Source organism: Orycteropus afer, unplaced genomic scaffold (assembly GCF_000298275.1).
Source record: "Orycteropus afer afer isolate SDZICR_OR568_19922 unplaced genomic scaffold, OryAfe1.0 scaffold00357, whole genome shotgun sequence".
NCBI lineage: Eukaryota > Metazoa > Chordata > Mammalia > Tubulidentata > Orycteropodidae > Orycteropus > Orycteropus afer.
This window is the reverse complement of record NW_006921944.1, coordinates 326,076-335,895: the sequence shown is the minus strand read 5'-3', so window position 1 is coordinate 335,895 and position 9,820 is coordinate 326,076.

Genomic DNA, 9,820 nt, shown 5'->3' with positions numbered 1-9,820 from the left:
CAAAAAATGAAAAAAGGGAAAAAGAAGAAGAAAAGACAAAAAACCTTCACTATCTGGGGGTAGGGCACTAAGAGAAAAAAGGTAGAGAAAGAGAATAATGAAGAAAAAAAATTGAGAAAAATTCAAAAAGAAATATAAGGAACGGGGTTAACCATGAGAAAATGGGGGGAAAATTAAATTAAAAAAAATTCAACCAAGAACAGGGAAAAGAAAAAAGCTGAAAACTAGGACCTGGGAGGGGAAGAATAAAGAATAATAGTAAAAAGGACAAAAGTATTACTAATAATAGTAGTTTTAAAACAGACAAATACAAGCAAACTAAACAGCAGAAAAAAGAAAGCGAAAAAGAAAATAAATAAATAAAGAGAAAAAAAAATCAGTGTAGGATAGGACAGGGCTCCCAGGCTCTGTCTGAGCACACAGACTGGGATAGAGTTCCTGCGGGGCCAGAAGGTGGGGGGGAGTGGAGGATGGCCGCCCTTCCATTCAGCAAGTGAGTCTGGGGTATGAGAGTAACAAGAAGAATGTCATACCTTTTCAGTCATGCAGGTCCAGAGTGTCCTTGGGGTTGCTGGCAAGCAGAACCTGTTCTTAAGCCCCTGGTGTCTGTGAGAGCGCTGTATCTTTAAATATCCAAAATTCTCAAGCTGCTTGTAAACATTCAAAATGGCGGTGCCCTCCAGACAGGCAAAAGTCCACAGCTCAGCCTGCCTTTCTCTTCGCCTTCTCCGTTTATTCCCCAGGCACCAAATCAGTCCTTCGTGTGGTCCCTGGCTAGCATGGCTGATTTTTTAGGTTAATTGTTAGGTCCTACCACCACTCAGCACTCTCCAAGCTTTCTGTGCCATCACGATCGCTATCAGACTGCAACTCCCTCTGTCTCCTTTTTTGGTATTTTCATGTAAATTCTTCTGCTAGATGGGGTTTAGTCCACTTCTATATCCTTCCCTTCAGTTCTCAAGGGTCCAGGATTGTCTTCTGTGTCTGTGTTAATTGGTTCCCCTTTTCTTTATTGAAGAGGGTCTGTGCAGTCTTTCTGCCTAGTCTACCATCTTTCCGGAACTCTCCCATTAATACATCTTTATTGCATGTGTGGTCAGTTTAGACTGCAGAAGTTGGTAAAAATCTTCATTTCCTTCATCTTTGACTTTAGTGTTTGGTTTGTATATTTGAGTAATAGTACTATTAACTGGGTCTTGTAGGCACATGGATATTATTCTATCACTGATAGCATTGTACTGCAGGATAGATCTTGAAACTTTCTTTGTGGTGATGAATGACACACCATTCCTCTTCAATTTGTCTTTCCTGGCATAGTAGATCATATCACTGTGTGATTCAAAATGGTCAGTACCAGTCCATTTCAGCTCACTAATGCCTAGGATATTGATCTTTATGCTTTCTATTTCATTTTTGACTACGTACAATTTTCCTAGATTCATACTTCAGATATTCTATTCTGATTATTAATGGATGTTTAAAGATGTTTCTTCCCATTTTGAGTTGTGCTCCATCAGCAAGTGAAGGTACCAAAAGCTTTACTCCATCTGCATCATTATGGTCAACTGTACTTTGAGGAGGTAGCTCTTCCCCAGCCATATTTTGAATGTCTTCTGACTTGAGGGGCTCATCTTCCGGCACTGGATCAGACAATGTTTCAGGGCTACTCATAAGAATTTCCAGTAGTCTATCAGACAGTGTTTCACTGCTATTTGTATGGTTTTTACTGGCCAATTCTTTGAGAAGTGGATGGCCCCTTCCTTCTTCCCTGTCTTAGTCTGGAAGCTCCACTGAAACCTTTCCACCATGGGTGACCATGCTGGCATTCTAAACATTGGTGGCATAGCCTCCAGCATTGCAGCAACATGCATGTCACTGGAGTATGACTGACTGACAGATGAGTGATGGTCAACCGGGGAAGCCAGAGGAAAAGGAAGAAGAATGCAATAGACTGTTATGTGAGCATTTGGTCATAACTTCTAGAGTGGATGTTCTGATGTAAAAGGGACAACTAGTAGTCTTTCTTCCATATTTCCCCCTTAAAAATTAAAGGGAAGTCAGGCACCATAGTAGTTAGTTCACTTTTAAAATTTGAAGACCCATATCTTTGCATGTATGAATATCTAATAGAGTCCTTTTTCTTTTGGCCTTTAACTCTTCTTAGCATCATGCTGAAGAAGAATTTGGGACACATTTGATTGTGTTGAGACTAAAATAAAAGTGATTATTTCCTAAGACTTGTATATAATATCAATCCAAATAAAAAATCATGTCATCTTTAAGTAATGTGTTGCTTCCTCCTTTTTAATATTTATAATTTATAGCTCATTCTTATGTATAATTGATTGTGCAAATATGTATAGAAATTTATGCTAATATAGTCAAGGCAGGAAAAAAAACTTTCATATAACAGCAAGTTAAACTGTCATAATCACATAGTAAAATATTTTTTAAAAATAAATCATTGTTTTACAGAAGGTAGAACTGAGACTTAGAGGAGTGGTATAGCTTGTATACGGCCCCAGTGCAATCATGTATCTGGGTCAGGACTCAAATCTAGGTCTGTCTAATTCCATTATGATATACTAATTTCAATAAATCAGCTCATGAAGTCAACATGCACAAAGAGATCTCAAAAAGTGATTATATGCATCCCTACAGTATGAGTAGAACTTTCTGTTAAAGCAAATGGTTAAACACTCAGTACTAACCAAAAGTTTGGTGGTGCAAATCCACTCAGAGGTACCTTGGAAGAAAGTCCTGGAAATCTATTTCCAAAAGATCACAGCCATTGACAGCTGGTTTGGTTTTCAGTTTTTACTATATGGATAGACTGTTATATTAACAAGTCTCTCTCTACTCAACTATCTTCAATGAATACATAGACTGCTATTGAAATGTCCCAGAGACAAATCTTTTTTCTCTCTGCTCACACTGCCCAGTTGCGGTGTAGTAAATTACTTAGTGTGGCTTTTCTACCCATAAGTCTTTGTAAACTCCAAGGTGGGATTTTCTATGAGCAACTGAGGAGCTCCTGATTGCTGAAGTTGTCCACCTGGAGTATTTCTGTTGGGAGTGGCACAAGACAATGTTCTGGGAGGTTCCCACTCTCTCCCAGGTGCTTAGAGTTCTGATGCTATGATTGGCTAGTTTGGCCACTCTGCCGGGCTCAAAAGGAGGTCTCCTAGAGGCAGAACACTCTCTCTGACTGCTGGTTGAGGAAGACATGCTGCTAAAAGAGACACGCGCTCGTGAAAGAGACATGTATTGCTGGGAAAGAGACGCAAGAGACTCGCATTGCTGAGTGAGACACCGAGGGACATGCACTGCTGGGGGAGAGACTGTGAGAGACTGTTGGCTGAGGGATGGTGGGCTGGGAGAGAGACTGAGCGTTCTTCCTGAACTTGAGTTGTAGCCTGGTGCTTCCCTAATAAACCCCGTAATCCGTGAGTTCTGTGTGGCCACTGCAGCGAGTTATCGAACCCAGGAGAGAGGTGGTGGGTGCTTTAGGAGGAACGATTGGAGAAAAGACTGGAGGGAAGCAGCATGTCTGGCCTCTCAGGAATAGGCCTTGGGCTATTGATAGTAATTCTGTCTTCCTCTTGTGGGATTAGAGGAGGTCAGAACATGTGGCCTCCTTGCCGTTTTTGCACCAGTGGTATACTGCCTTGCTGTACACTGCTCTGTGTTCAAGATCAGGAAAGCCATTACTATGGCCAGTGGTATGGCAACAGCACCCTACCAGCAACTGCCCTATCTACCCCTTAAGTATGCTTTTCCTCTGAATCTTACATCCTCCATAAGGCAGACTAAAGAAGACAAGCACTTTTTTCTTCATTATTAGCATGTGTGGGCATACCTAGGAAGAAGGAAGAGAACCTTTCCTTATTGTAGTTAGCTGATGGAGTGGAGGAATGATGTAAGCAAACACCCCAGAACTCTATTGGTTTTCATATTCAGGAATAAAAATGATTTAGGACAATCTGGGTCATGAATGCAAACCATTACACTGGTGCCATTTCAGTAAAAGTTTTTACTAAAGTTCAAATTCAATCAATTTAATGTTTTATACTTTATCATGTGATTATAGCCTTCCTATAATTAGAGTTTTGTTTTGCTTTGTTTTTTGTTTTATTTCTATAAGATTAAAATGCCTTAATTGAAACATCAATAGTGGTGATTTTAGGGAGTAGTATTTATTTTTAGTGTTGTTGCTTAGTAAAATGAAAACATAAAAGACTAGCACGTGAAATCCAAATGCCTGGTACTTGGACTGTATGTATATATTCTAGTGACTCCAAATCCTGATTTTTATTTTTTAACCTCATCACCAATGTATCTCCTGCTATTACAATGAATATGGTAAAATTCTTAAAATCGATTTTTTAAAAAATTTCTTTAAAAACTTTATTGTGATTTGGGCGTGATTTTACAAAGCGGATTTGTTTCACACTCAACAGTTCATCTACATTTTGTTTCATGACACTGACTGACTACAATCCCCCCCAATGTAACAAGCTCTCGTCCCACCTCCTCCGTCAGGTTACCCCTTCCCCGTGTCTTCTTCACCTATGTTTTCCTGCCTGTCTAGCTTTCTCCTTGCACAAATGCTGCCCCTCTGATCTCCCTTGGTTAACTCCAATGAAAACAGAGCTCTATAACACTTACACTTTTGAAAGTTCAGGGAAGGAAATACAGACCATGTAGTCTACAAGTAATATTCCTGTCCTTATATCTATGGCAAATACCATTACACAGCAACCTCTTGAGAAATAATTAACAAAATTAAGGTGAGTTTTAGAAATACTTATACGAAGACCCATAGCCAAACAGCCCACAAAGTGATGTGTGTAAGTAGGTGCATATGTTTACAGGAGATGGTAGGAAGAGTGAAAATAAGCTAACCATTTTTTAAAAATCTAGGTTCAAGTGCTTCAGGAATCAACTGAAGAATATTTCAACAGCTCAAGCCTGTCCTGTGGCATGGGCCAGGGAGGAAGGGTCAGTCGTGACCATCATGTCCAAACCAGTACTGGAATCCGTGCAGCCTGAGTGCAGTCGAGAGTGTCGAGGCCCCCCACACAGGTAGAAGGATATGTGTGGAGACTGCCAGACCTTGCCACCCCAGTAATGAGAGGGCAGGAGAAATAGGCTTGCAGATTCCAAGAGGGAAGGGCTGCAGGACTGCCTGGACTGGAGTTGGGAGAAACTAAGGTACAGGCTTCCACCTCAGTGGTCAGTCCTTGACCAAAGCCTATAAAGGGGAATGCCTGGTTCTTGAGGTAGGTGATGCCCCTCACCTCCTTGGCCAGGCCTGTAACCATGCCCTTTGGGACTCCTAGCTTCACATACCAGGTTTACATTTTCTGGTTTCATATAGTTTTATTTTTTCATGAAATACTCATTTCTATTCTTCCCCTCCACCATCTTTATTCTTTAACGGGTATTGTTTTCTGAGAGTGATTGTGATAGTTACTGCAGGTGCATCGCTTTCAGTTCTTGTTCGTAGCTCGGCTGGGCTGCTCCTGGTCATCCCATTACAAGAAGAAGGTGTTTGTCCCTAAAATGGGGAGCCACGAGCCCTTCTGTTTCTCTTGTGCCCACTTGCCCTCTCTTTGCTGGTCTTGCCTGGTTGGTACAGCTGCCTGGAGCAACTCTTTATGTGAAATCTGCACCCTGTTTGAGTTCACATATCTGTACAAAAATAGCATCAGAATTGCAGGCTACGCAGGGCATTTTGAAACATAGCTTTTAGCCATGTTTGAGTTTTAGGATATGGTCTAGGACGTGCGTGTTTTCATCCTACGATGTTACAGTCTTTAATAGGGCAGTGCCAATGGATTTTTGACATTTTCTTTCAGTAGCTAATCAAAGCCATATACTTCTCCTTGAGGACTCATCAGAGATGGCACGATCCTTCTTGCTAATTTTAATAGGTGTTTTCTAGATTAGTTTTCCCCATCCCCGCCTTTAATTGCGATTGGTAGCGGGATAGGAATATAGTAGAGGCCTCATACCTGTTAAAGTGGTTCATAAATGGAAGACCACTGGGTTTTAGTACAGAGTTTAAGTCACCCAAACTGCTTATCAGTTCTATCATAGAAGGTAATTCCTTGTATATGTACAGACCTAAAGTATTATAAGGAGCTCTGGTGGTGTAGTGCCTAAGGCATTTGCCTGCTAACCAGAAGGCTGGCGGTTCAAACCCACAGCCCTCCTCGGAAGGAAAATTGGGCAATCTACTTCCATAGAGATACATCCTCAGAAACCCAAGGAGGGGTCACTACGAGTCCCAATGACTCCACGATAATGAGTTAAAGTATTATAACTTAAAACACGTGTGTTTTTCTGTTAAACTAAGTGTTGTTGTTGTTTCCCTTTGAGTTGGCCCTGACTCATAGTGACCCCTCCTTGGGTTTCCCAGGCCGTGTCACTTCAGAAGTAGATTGCCCAACCTTCCTCCTGAGGAGTGGCTGGTGGGTTTGAACCACCAGCCTTCTGGCTAGCAATCAAGTGCCTTAGGCACTATGCTACCAGAACTCCTGTTAAACTAAGTAGGCAAGTTAAATCTTATGAGTTAAGTGGCTTCTGCTTTATTTAGCTGCTTTTGAAGTTTTATATTTTAAATTTTTGTTTGTTTTGTTCATTATCTGGGAAGGTGCCTGGTACATTGTTGGCATTCAGTAGTATTGTTAAAGGTGTGAATGAATGTAATGATTGGACTCTTAAATTTGAGAGATAAAAAGTGAATGTGCTAATATTTAAGGTTGTCCATCAGATCACTTTAGGGGGAGAAGATGGAAGGTTGATGGAGGTGAAAGAGGAGAATCTCAGGCTCTCAAAAGGCTATCATGTTTTTCAACTCTCCCCTACCACCATACTAACACTTCCTCTCAATCTATATTGTCAGCTTTTATCTTCTTTTTGCCTTGGCTGAGATCCACTGCAATTTTGTGAGACCTAAAGCCCTACACTCTCATCTATACTGTGATTTAGTTCTGGTAATTTTGAATTGAGTTCCATGTGTGTTAGGATTAATAAATGTCTTTTAAGTTTTTTTTGAAGCTCTTCTGTGTCTGTTGTCCCTTTCTTGGTTACTTTTTTGTTTATTTGTTTGTTGAGCAGGGAAAGACTATTTTGAAGCCAATCTGAAAGTTATCAGTAATTTGCTAACCAATGCTATGACTAAATTCAATCTTTATTTTTATTTTCATTGTGAAATAAGATACATATGCAAATTTAAACAAAGTGCCATTATTTATAAACACAAAAAAGTAAATGCTTGTTTATCTATCATCCAGCCCAAAAAATAAAACATTAAGAGACACCACACACCATTGAAGTCACCTGATGCACACCTCCCTTGTATAACTTCCCTTCATCCCCGGAAGTAGTCTGTACTCTGAATTGGTGCAAATCGTTGCCTTACTTTTTGTTATAGTCTTGCTACATTTGGCTGTATCTCAAAACAATGTGTTGTTTAGTTTACTTGGTTTTGAAGTTGAAATAAATAGAGTCATATTTTGTTCCTCTTACTTAATTTTTTATTCAATATTTTGTTTCATCTTTCTTGATACTCAATTGTAGTTCATTGATTTTCCAATGTTCCAGTGTAAAAGAATGCCACAATTTATTCATCTAATCCTCTGTGATTAGACTTTTGAAGTATTTATAGTTTTGCCATTGTGAACAATGCAGCTTTGAATTTGAATATGCTTTCCAGTGCACAGTACTAGAAATTTCTCCAGACTACAGTATTATACACAGGAGTGTCCAAAGGTATACAAACATTCAACTTCACTATGTTGTTGTTGTTGTTGTTATATGCTGTCGAGTTGGCCCCGACTCATAGAGCCCTCCTTGGGTTTCCGAGGTGGTATCACTACCGAGTAGATATCCCAACCTTCTTTCCCAGGAGTGGCTGGGGGGTTTGAACCGCCAGCCTTCTGGTTAGCAGTCAGGTGCCTTATGCACTATGCTATCAGAGCTCCTCAACTTCACTATAGTAAATTATTTTTCCACATTAATTTCAGCTATTTACACTCTCACCAACTGGCTTTTACCTTTAACTTGAAGTTTACCTTTAACTTTTCAAAACACCATGGATATGCATAGATTTATCTGAATCCTGAATTTTTGCTGAATAACTGCAGTTAGAAGATTGAAGCTTGACATTCATTTTCTTTAAATCCTACATTCCCTGGAAGAAAAGGAGAGTGGGGAAATTCATACTATTCCATTTATGCTAATCATGTAGCTATCTAAGGTATGATGGTTGAATAAGGAAAATTATGTAGTGGACCTACATAACATTTTCTGTTCCTTGTAGCTGTTTGACCTTAATTAGTTAGTGTGAAGGATAAATTCCCAGAATATATGGTATACCACATGTACAATATCATACCCAAAAGACATTTTGTCCTTATTTTCGTAAGAATTATAATAGGGCAAGTTAGAGTCAACCACAAATTTTTTTTTTTTTTTTTTTTGGTAAAATCTTTTTTTAATTTCTATCACTAATTTTCTTTGGGGAGCTCTGGTAGCATAGTGGCTAAGACACTTGCCTGCTAACCAGACGGCTGGCGGTTCAAACCCACCAGCCACTCCTCGGAAGGAAGGTTGGGCAATCCTACTTCCTTAGTGATAACTGCCTCGGAAACCCAAGGAGGGGTCGCTATGAGTCGGGCCGACTCCACGGCACATAACAACAACAACAACAATTTTCTTTGATGTTATAAGACTGTTTGACACTTCCTAATTTTACAGTTTCTTGCAATAATTTCTCTCTATTCTGTGAATTACTTTTGATGTTTTGTGCTTTATGAAGTGAAATATGTGCAAGCGTTAAAGATAACATTTATTTCCTCATTATTCCAAATTATATTAATGATTTTTTTTAAGTATTTGAGACACAGAGACATGTTTACCAACTGTGAAAAAGACACTTTATTCAAGACTGTATTTAATTGTCCTATCAACTGTTTGTAATTTCAATTTTCTAACACCTTTTAGAATAGAGCATTTTGATTCAAAATTATATTTTCAATACTAAGGAAAATGGGTGATTCTAAGAAAATTTCAAAGAAAATATTTTCTATGGCCAAGTTAAAGTCAACAAAATGTATTCTGTTAATAACATTTTGCAATTATTCATTTTTGCCATGCATAATTAAATGATGCTATTTCTACAAATATAATGTTGTTATTGTTATTTGCTGTCCAGTCGGCCCCTACTCATAGCGACCTCTCCTTGGGTTTCGGAGGCAGTATCACTACAGAAGTAGGATTGCCCAACCTTCCTTCCGAGGAGTGGCTGGTGGGTTTGAACCACCAGCTGTCTGGTTAGCAATCAAGTGCCTTAGCCACTATGCTACCAGAGCTCCTACAAATACAATAGCATTTGAAAAAAATTTAGCAAATATACTTAATCTGACAATAGTTATTAATCATTACCTATGAAATTATTTAACCAATTCAACCATTTTGGCGATGTGTCTACATCTAAAATTCAACAATATTTTGCTCAGACTTTTGCAAAGAATGATGCTAACCAGGAAAGAATAATTAAGTTATTGAATTTTAATATTTATTAATTTATATATAACCAGCCAATAAGTGTTGCTTTAGTTATGTACAATGTTTTTTTTTAATGTTCTTTCTGTTCTAACTGCAAATAGCTGAGACTCTTGGATTATTCTGATAATGATATTATTCAATTGAAAGTGCAATTAGCAGTTTTATTAAAATGGTTTTATTTACATTTCTTATATTAGCTATAATAATTTTAGTTTTGTATTTCGTTTTGTTCCTTACTAACATT